Below are 8,335 nucleotides of genomic sequence, written 5' to 3'. Positions count from 1 at the left end.
TAGGATATATAAATTATTTATATAAAATATAATTATACATTTATTATTAGATAAAAATGCTTTGTTATTGGACATATCAAGTCCAAGTATTCCATGCAATTTTTATAAATGTCATATTATAAATTCTATATTATTCTTTTTTGTTTAAATAATTAAGATTGGGCTTTATTAATAAAAACATTGTAACAAAACTTATAAACCTATTATCCTAGGAAAACCCGACCCAAAACAGATGGCCAAGGTTGAAATAAATATCTAGAAATTAAAAGACAGAATTCTAGAACCTACATTAAATGCACTGACCTATTGCCCAATCAAAATTTGCTGAAATCTGTCATCTCGTCTTCCCATCATTTCATTTCCAGTTTGACGATTTTTCTTTCAAAACTTCTTCTGAATCGTTTCATTTTTTTAGTTTTGAAGCTTTCTTCCTTCCTTTCCTTATCTCCTGGCATTTCCTAGTCTGGTTCGCGCAACTGATCATATCTTCTTTGATCTTTGGCATACTCAGGGACCTCCATTTCTAGGTAAACCTCCTCTTTCCTTCTTAGGGTTTCTGTTGCAAGAATATGTGCGAGATTATTTGCAGATCTTGATGTGTATTGAAAACTGACGTTATTGAACTCGCTTATTTTCTGCTGAATATCATGAATATATACCCCTATCATTGATCGATCTTGACCTTTGGTATTGCTTTTTTTAATTATTGCGAGGGAATCTCCTTCAAAAATGACTGACTGCCATCCCCTATCAACTCCTATTTGAACTGCTCTCCAACAAGCTATTGCTTTAGCAGCAAATACAGAGGTAATGTCTCTTTGTATCTCTAAATAGGATAACAAAACTCTTCCTTCGGCATCTCTGGCCATAATACCTGAGGCTGAACAATACTGACTCTCATTATATGCTCCATCGAAATTTATCTTTATAAACTCACGATGTGGGTGCTGCCATCTCTTTTTTTCTATGATTTTTTCCGATTTTCTTTTTCCAAAGTTAGTTAGCTCAGTAATGTAATTGCTGGTGAAATTTGCAATCTCTTTTCCATTACTGACTTTTCCTTCGTGTATTCTCCTGTTTTGATCTCCCCATATTGCCCACAAAGCGCAGCAGAATAAACGGCTTTGACAAGGGTTGAGTTGTTCTAATACCCAGGTAATCCACTATACGAAATTCATACTCTGGTCCATTAAAAAACCTTGAAATGATAAAGCTATCCATACATCTATTGTGACAGGACACGCTAGAAAAAGATGGTCCATTGTTTCAGGTCGTGCTTCACATTGGGGACAGCTTGTGCTATTTGATATCTTCCTGTGCTGCATATTCACTTTTGTAGGAAAAAAGTTCCATGATAGTCTCCATATTGTAATTGTTATTTTTGTTGGTAGATTCAAGCTCCAAAGTTTTTTGTAAAATTTTCTATAGATAAGTTGTAACGCATAAGCGCTAGGGTTTTCATTCGAGCTCTGTAATAGTTTATAGGCACTTCAGATCGTGAATTCACCCGACAACTCACCTCCCCAGATGATGAAATCCTCATGAGGCCTTCGTGCCAGAAGGATTCGAAGAATTCTTGCAGTGTCTTCTCCTGTGAAGGTACTATTTATCAGCTCCCTCTTCCAAAGCCTCTTATTACTATCAATTAACTCATTAACTTTGAGATCACGCATTAAATTGTTCACTGTTGATAATCTGAAATTTGCTACATCCGGAATCCAAGCATCATCATTAATGAATATATTAGAACCCGTACCAACTCTCCAGCATAGTCTCTTTGCCAGTAAAGCCTTTGTTGCCCAAATACTTTTCTACATATAGGAGCAAGAATTTCCCAAACGAGAATTTAAAGAATGATCATTTGGAAAATATTTCACTTTAAATACTTGCGTAACAAGAGCATCTTGATTATTGATAATTCTCCAACCCTGTTTAGCTAGTAAGGAAATATTAAATTGAGTCATATCCCTATATCCCATTCCGCCCTCCTCTTTAGAGCAGCACATAGCTTTCCATTTGCACCAATGAATCCATTTCTTTCTTTGACTTTTTTGCCACCAGAATCTAGCGAAAATATTTTCAAACTCCCCACATAATGATTTTGGTAGAAGAAAGCATGCCATAGTGTAAGTTGGTATTGCCTGGAGAACTGATTTTATAAAAACCTCTTTTCCCCCTTGTGATAGAAACCTTGTACTCCAATTTTCGATCTTCAACTTAATCCTATCCTTAAGGTTCTGAAAAGATTCCTTCTTTTTCCTTCCTACCATATTAGGCAGTCCTAGATATTTCTCCATATTTATTGAACGCCTTATTCCCATTTCAGTTGAAATAGCTTCTTTGTACCCTTCCACAATATTGGAGCTGAAAAAAACCGTGGACTTGTTAAAATTCACGCATTAACCTGAAAACCTCTCATATTCCTTCAGAATGTCTTTCAAGATCGTTGTTTTATTCTTTGAAGCTACACTGAACAAGATACAATCGTCCGTAAATAGTAAATGTGAGATCGCCGGGCCCCTTCTACTAGCCTTAACTCCTTTTATCAAACCCTCTGCTATTGCTATCTTGAGTAAGGACGAAAGTCCCTCACTACAGATTAGAAAAAGAAAAGGACTAAGTGGGTCCCCTTGTCAGAGTCCTCTAGTAGGTTTGAAAACATTACCTCTCCTCCCATTGATATTTACCACATAAGAGACTGTAGAAATACATCTTATAATTAGTAATACCTATTCCTCTACAAAACCCATTCGAAACATTACTTCCTTCAAGAATGCCCACTTAACTCTGTCATAGGCTTTGCTCATATCAAGTTTCACTGCCATGAATCCTTTTTTCCCCATTCTTTTTTGCGAAGTGTATGCAGAATTTCATAGGCAATTAAAATATTGTCAGAAATTAACCTTCCCGGGATGAACACACTTTGAGCACTGTCAATACATCTACCAATAAATTCTTAAAGACGATTAGCAATAGCTTTGGCTACTATTTTGTATATAACTGTGCATAAGCTGATAGGCCTGAAGTTAACAAGATTTGTGGGGTTGGGAATCTTTGGGATAAGTACTATTTCAGTAAGGTTTAAATCATCAAAACTTTTACCATCATTCAAAACTTCCAAGCAAAAACCTTCAATATCTTTTCCCACAATATGCTAGTATTTTTGAAAGAAAAGTGCTGAAAAGCCATCATAACCTTGTGCTTTAGTGGGCGCCATACCTTTTACTGCACTGAAGATCACTTCTGTCATATATCTTGCTAGTAGAATTGTGTTGATTTCTGGGGAGATGCTATTCTTGATACCTAATAAAAGGTGGGATAGATTCCCTACCCCATTAGACAAAAAGAGATTCTAGAAGTACGTTGCGACAGTCTCAATTATTTCTGATTCTTCAACAATCTCCTTTCCATCATCTGTGTCCAACCTGTTTACAGTTTTAATTCGCTTTCGTATTGAGGCATATTTGTGAAAAAATGTCGTATTCCTGTCCCCTAGTTGAAACCAGTTTGCTCTTTCTCTTTGTTCCCAATACATCTCATCTTTATCAATTTTCAGATTTAAATGGATTTTCACATTTATTATCTGTGCCATTGTATCGTCATCTCTATCCTTCTCCATCAAAATTTCAAGCTCCTTTGTGAATTTATTCGTCAGTTCCTTCCGGGTCTTTCTTATTGATTTTGCCCATCTTGACAGGCTGATCTGTAATCTCTCAAAATTTTCAACTAGAGACCCATTTGACGGCTCCTATGATTTCCTAATCTCCTCTTCAATCGATTCCTCTGCAGTCCACCATGCCTCAAATTTAAATCTTGGAGTTCTTTTTAAACTATCAGCATTTGTTGTGTTAATCAAAAGAGGGCAATGATCAGAAAGTGAAGACGTTAAGTGGTGTATATTGCCTATTGGGAAAAGCTCCATCCATTTTCCATTTGCAACACCCCGATCCAGTCTTTCTCTAATGTTTGTACTTGGTAGATTCCCTCTCTCCCACGTATACCATACTCCCGTATATCCCACATCAATAAGTTGACATTCTTCTAGTACTTCGCGGAATGCTTCCATCATTTTCTCCTCCCTTGCCTGACCTCCCTTTTTTTTAAAAGAATACATTATTTCATTAAAATCGCCACAAACTAGCCAATGATAGTCCTGTTACTGCCCCAAAGTTCTTAATAAATTCCATGAACTGATTTTATTTTGTATATAAGGTGACCCATAAAACCCTGTGAATCTCCATTCTGTACTACCATCATCTTCTTTGATCAAAGCATCAATATGATTATTTGAAAAATTTTTAAGACTAACTTGGGTCTTCTCTTTCCATGCTAGACAGAGCCCCCTCGCGAACCTATTGCTCCTACATCAAAACCATTCATAAAACCACACATCCGTCTAATAATCTCTATATGCCTTTCACTAACTTTAGTCTCCATGAGGAAGACTATTTGGGGATTATTTTGTTGCAGTAAAAATCGAAACCTTTGTACTGCCCGTGGGCTCCCCAATCCACGGACATTCCAGCATATAATTTTCATTGCGTCCGGTCGGCTTGCCTTTTGGCAGCCGCCGATCTATTCTGGGTGGGGTTGTCAACTGACAAATTTGTTTCAACCTCGTTTATTAAATCCTTTCCATCACATCTCTTTTTTGTTGCATCATCCCGTGATTCTTCTGTATTGTAATCATCATAATCAATATCTGCCAATTTCCTTTTCTGTAATTTACTCTCAACTCCATGACATTTCATCACTTCCGTCGATTCAACTCTTTTCCAGCTGGATTTCCTGATTGGTTGTATTAAATCTTCATCTGTTTTTCCTCTCTCTAAATTATTCCTATCGTGTTCTCCTTCTAGCTGCATCTTTATCTCCGTTCCTGTTATTGTCGCCCACAGATCTTCTTGCATTACTTGAATCCGCCCGCTACTTTTACCACCATACAAGCACGTCTCCTAATTCGCTGTGACTCCTCCTGTGTACGAACTCTGTGGTTGTAGTTTTTTTCCTAGAGCATTAAATTTTAGACTCTCCCTTCCAACCAAATTTAATTCTGCTTTAAGCGCTAAAGAAAAAGGTGGGTCTTCTCTAATTCTGTCTTTTTCTGCAGATTTTACTACTGTGCATTCTTGAAGATCATGCCCCATTTTTCCACAGCCAAAATAGAATTTCGGTAATTTCTCGTACTTGAAAAGGATCCAATATCTGTTCTTATTGCTTCTTAAAACAAATATTCCCCTACGAAGGGGTTTCTGTACATTTAATTTGATTCTAAGGCGACAAAACTCACCATTAACTTCAGATCTGAGAACACCTCCAAAAGTAACCCCTATGGCATGCAAGAGATATTTTTTTATCAAATTCTGGTAAACACGGCCCAATCTTGATCCAAAACGGGGATGAAACTAGTTTGATCTGATCTCTTTCCATTGGTTTAGTCAATCGATCAAAGATGACTAAACTTTTCCTAAACAACCATGGCTGTCCTTCTATAATAGTTTCTAAATCTTCCTCTAAGTCAAACATAATCATAAATAGGTTTTGCCCTACCGATTGAATCTCAAACTTTTTCTTTATTTTTCAAATACTTTTCATCTGCCCTTTGAAACTATCTAGATTGTAAGATTTCTCTGTCCAAATAGTGCAAATTAGAGTTGGTTTCTCGTTTGGTTCCACCACTGAACTTTTAACCGATAATTGTATTAGTTCCTCTGCCAGCAAGGAGACCTCATCGCCCCCAAACCCGTCGTTGCCACCACTTTCCATCATCCCAAGCCACAGCAGCCACTGTTTTTACTAGGATACTAGGGATAACACTCTTGGCTTCTAGGGTTTTGTTAAGAATTTGTAATCTTGTCAGAACAAATTCTATATTATTCTTTGACATGTATTTTAACATCTTAAAATAAGTGTTATAAAAACTATGCAGCACTTTATAAACCAATGTTTATAAAATTTATATTAATTTTGATTTAATTTGTATGGAATAATAGTAATCAAAATATTATCAAAATAGTTATAAAATTGAGTTGCTATTGGACCCTAACATAAGTTAATTTTAAATTAGTTAGTTTGCATCTCAACTTCTAAACTGCTATAAAAAATGTGGTTTGGGAGAGATCTCAAAATAGATTAAAAATTGGATCTAATAATCCATTAATATTATCACCATCACGTTGTTGTTATTTAATTTTATTTTTCTTGTAAATTATTTAAATTGTTACATGCTATTTTTGTATGAAAATATTATGTAGCGATGTTAGTTATGCAATTCAAAAAATTTTCTTGTACCATATTGTGGGATACAATACCATTTGAGAGAATGTATCCAGATACAAACATTAAAGAGAAATTGCGAACTCTTTAAATTATGGTATTCAAAGTTACGAAATATGGTTGATAAGATATTTTTATTCAAAAAAAATTCCCATATTAACATTACCACCTCAATATAGTTTAAAAAACAAGGTTAGATGATGCTAGTATGTTGCTTACTTCATAACTTAATTCGTAAGTGAGATTGGAATGATCCATATTTTAAAGAGTAAATTGAAAAGAAGATCCTAATAAATTGAATGATATATATTCATATTATGATTCATAGGATGAACAAATTGGTCAAGGACCAACATATGATGATAATGGCTATATGTTAAATGTTATAGAGGGAGAGCAATTAAATAAAATTAGATATGATGTTTATTTTTCTTGCTATTTTTATTAGTAATCGTCTGAATTGACATTTTATATATACTGATTTGATTTTTTTTACTTGTTTAGAAATTTTTTTTCTCAAGTATTATTGATAATTTCTATAATAGTTAATATTTTAAAAAATGTTAAATTATGTAACTAAAGAATTATAATTTGTACCACCAAATACGACACAGAGAATTACAATGTAATTACAATTTCTCAACTAAACGCTTTTATCGAATTACTCTTTAGTATCCAAACACAACCTTAATAAATAAATCTTAGAAGTTTGTTGATTTTTCATAGAAGAATAAGTAAGTAATTTTCAAATAATAAACTAGATTTGAATGCTTTTCCTTTTGTATTTGTGGTATTTTTTCTATGTCCTCTAGAAAAAAAAATCCAATTGTTGATGATGACAACTAGGCATTAGGTGCAAGGTTTAAGTAGTGATTGGATTAAGGCAACAAATTATTGCAATTGAAGCAAGCTCATACATGTATATATTCTCAAGCTTTTTTTGGGAGGAGTTGGGGAAAAATCTAAGGAAGGAAATGCCTATCATGCATTGTCCCATGTGTTTCCAACTTCCAATTACAGAATAATAATAATAAAAAGAAGGTAGGTTTGTAACTTTGTAGACAAAGTAGCTCAATTATTAAAGGGGTGTTTGACTTGACAAAAACCCAAAGAGCCAGCCCATTTGGTATATCTGAAAATGACTGCCCAAAATTGCCTTCAATTTGAGCAATTTTTTGCTTTTGTGATGCTTGCTTGCTTGATGGTCAGTCGTCAGTCACCTAGTAACCTTTTTAAAACATGGCACCTAATCTATAAGGAATTAAGCAACTATATTATATAGATATGGGGACCTAATTCATGCATGTATACATATGAGAAAATGGCAGAAAGTTGAGTGAAGGGTCCCCACTGGTTTAGATTAAAGGTTATGGGTCAGGCCTATTTGTCATGGTCCTTTTTATTTCCTTGGGTTCAATTTGGTAATAATTTCTAGTTTTCTTATTTTCTTTTGGGTGTTTTCATGCCATTCAAATAAAAAAGTTTGCAATCTAATCACTGTCATTATAATAATTTATCGTTTTGATCGCCCAATGTTAAGGAATGATTGTGCATGACATGTCATTAATTTTGACCTTTTTAACTCCCTGTTAGTGTTCATCATCTTCTTCATCAACCTATTTTTTCCCTCCAAGTCACCCTTGCTTCCACCATTCTTTTTCTTTTTCCTTTGCTCCTTGCTTCCAACTCTCTTTGTCAAAAATAACTCTTAAAGTTGGGTGACCAATTAGGAAATATAGCCTTTCTTTTATACCAAGCAAGTAGATCTTAAATACGTCTACTCATAATTCCTCTTCAACTCTTAAATAAGAGGAAAAACGTGCTTGAGTGTGTTTGACCTCACGTCCGTCTAGTTCTGCAATAGCAATAACACCAGCTAAGCTAAGGCTCAATCAACAAATATGATATATCTATACTAATTAAAAAAAATCATTGATTGAGTTGGTATCACAAGACAACTAAGCACTAACTTGGTTAAGGAAATTACAAAAAAAAATGTCATTTTGTATTTAAAATAAGTTATATTATTTAAGGGTATTTTAGTCTTTTTAATTTAAAA

General features: G+C 34.4%; 1 long non-coding RNA gene across 3 annotated transcripts; it reads left to right on the top strand.

Annotated features, from left to right (window-relative positions):
• The first annotated feature begins 277 nt into the window (after positions 1–277).
• On the top strand, positions 278–6,295 carry LOC107909019 (uncharacterized). Of its 3 annotated transcripts, XR_005910549.1 has the most exons (6): positions 278–527; positions 714–807; positions 1,111–1,155; positions 1,238–1,599; positions 5,111–5,173; positions 5,707–6,295. It is a non-coding gene; the product is annotated as an uncharacterized lncRNA (long non-coding RNA). The 3 variants fall into 3 exon arrangements; XR_005910548.1 differs by lacking the exon at positions 5,707–6,295 and having other exon boundaries at positions 280–527; positions 5,111–5,301; XR_001687144.2 differs by lacking the exon at positions 5,707–6,295 and having other exon boundaries at positions 281–807; positions 5,111–5,301.
• Positions 6,296–8,335: the final 2,040 nt, after the last annotated feature.

The sequence above is a fragment of the Gossypium hirsutum genome, chromosome D02, assembly GCF_007990345.1.
Source record: "Gossypium hirsutum isolate 1008001.06 chromosome D02, Gossypium_hirsutum_v2.1, whole genome shotgun sequence".
NCBI lineage: Eukaryota > Viridiplantae > Streptophyta > Magnoliopsida > Malvales > Malvaceae > Gossypium > Gossypium hirsutum.
This window is presented reverse-complemented; position numbering and strand designations above follow the sequence as displayed.